Below are 1,938 nucleotides of genomic sequence, written 5' to 3' on the forward strand. Positions count from 1 at the left end.
GGGCACATGCGCTCGCCAGAAAGACAGAGAGAGACATAGAGACAGAAAGCGAGAAATCACCCCCCAGGGGGGATGGGCACACTGCAATCCCTTCTCCTCCATTCTCCTCTCGGGATCTTGGGCACGCACACACACGCGCCCGGCGTGAGTTTTAAGCCACCGGGTCGGGACGCGAACCGCAGGCGACTATGTGGGAGTCCAGCAACATAGCCATTACGCTAACTGCTGGTCCCCGTCAATTAAAATTTTAAAATATAAAAAGTAGTAAAGCCACAGGCTAGGAGAAAATATTTGCAACACATATATCTGGGTCCTATGTCTTTCTAGCAAATCTACAAATATGGGTAATCCTGGAAACCCTCGATCAAGATATAGACAACTTTCTTGGGTAATGGTAATGTTTTGTGTTTTCATATGCACTTGCCCAAGCAGATCAAATATATTCGATATGAGCATTTTGCTATTTATAGATTATAGTTCAATAAAACCAAAATGATTAAAAAGGGCACACATTTTTCTAAATGCCAAATCATAACCGGTAAGTACTATAAGCAATAAAGAGTTGACACAGTAGAATTCAGGCCCCAAAACAAAGGCAAATATTTCATATGGCTAAAATCTACAATTTATGATTTCTTACTTAGGACACTCCAAGTATAAATAAATAGGAATAAAAAATGAAATTGAAATAAACTTCAAATAAAGACAGACTTCATTAAAATAAAAACCTTTTACTCTTCAAAAGTCACTAAAAAAAAAAAAAGGCAAGACAGAAAAAGACAATATTCACAACACATGTATCCGATAAAGAACTTGGATCCAGAATACATACAGAATTCTTATAAGCTTATAGGGGCAGCAAGCAAATCAGGGGTTGCCAAGGCTGGTGTGGGAGGGTTTGCAGAGGTACAAGGGAAAACCAGACACAAAAAATATATTCTACATGATTTCATTCATTTGAGGATGTAGGTAAAACCATGCCAATAGTTACAGGGAAAGGTAGGAGCCCAGGTCCATGGGAGATAACCGGCAAACGTGGATGGACTAACGACAGAGCAAAATTGGCGTAAACTCAGGAAACAACTCACAGTGCTCGATTAACAGCCTCCTCCCTAAATTCTCCAGTACTTTTCTGCTATCACTTCGCAGTCCCTAAAAACTCCACTTTCCGTCAGCTGAGTTCTGGTCTCTCCTCCCTATCGGAATAGCCTTAAACTTTTCCTTGCCTGTTGAACTTTCTCTGATGCGATTTCTATTTCTACCAAGAAAAAAAAATTATCTGTAGCTACAGTTATTGAACATTTACTATGATCCAGCAATTGCAATATCAGAATTGCTGAGTACAAGGAGTATCATTTTTCTCACGGCTGAGTAAACTGAGGCTGAGAAATCAGCAGTTAGTCGTGGTCACAGCACATACCTGACCTAGGCAGGACTAGAGCCAAGACGTTACCTCCAAAGCCACCGAGTTCAAACACTGCACAGCCAAAATAAAATTCCTAAGAGCGATTCTGTTTGATTTACTCTGGTAAGTTTGCGTGTGCGTGCGTGCATGTGTGCGTGTGTGTATGTGCTGGACACTGAAGTCTGGTGCTTTGTGTTTTCATCAGGATTGGGGTGCACTTTCTGGCTCTGCGCTCCCAGGGCTGGCTGCGGTCTGCCTACCCTGGCGTCGAAGAACCCAGGCCAGAGCAGGGGGGGAGTCTTTGGCAGGAGACAGGGTCTGGGGACCCCCGACACTCACCGCTCAGACCTCGCAACCGCCACCGCCTTGGGCAGCCAAGGGGCGCGCGTCGACTCCGGAGCGGCGCCTCCTCCCAACGCCCTCCCAAACCGCCCCACTTGCAGCCGCCCCGCGGACTCGCTGGTGTGGACCAACCAAAGGCGCCGACCGGAGCCTCGAGCTTGGCAGGGCGGAGGCAGGGGGCCAGGGCGCAC

The 1,938-nt window shown here is 46.0% G+C and overlaps 1 protein-coding gene across 1 annotated transcript in view; it reads right to left on the reverse strand.

Annotated features, from left to right (window-relative positions):
• Nucleotides 1–1,845, reverse strand: part of LOC102482526 (ATP-binding cassette sub-family A member 3-like) — a 95,299-nt gene extending 93,454 nt beyond the window's left edge. The window contains exon 1 of the mRNA XM_006153297.1: nucleotides 1,745–1,845. The gene's annotated coding sequence lies outside the window, so the exon portion shown is untranslated. The remainder of the gene's footprint in view (nucleotides 1–1,744) is intronic.
• Nucleotides 1,846–1,938: the final 93 nt, after the last annotated feature.

Source organism: Tupaia chinensis, unplaced genomic scaffold, assembly GCF_000334495.1.
Source record: "Tupaia chinensis unplaced genomic scaffold, TupChi_1.0 Scaffold000367_1, whole genome shotgun sequence".
NCBI classification, from domain to species: domain Eukaryota; kingdom Metazoa; phylum Chordata; class Mammalia; order Scandentia; family Tupaiidae; genus Tupaia; species Tupaia belangeri.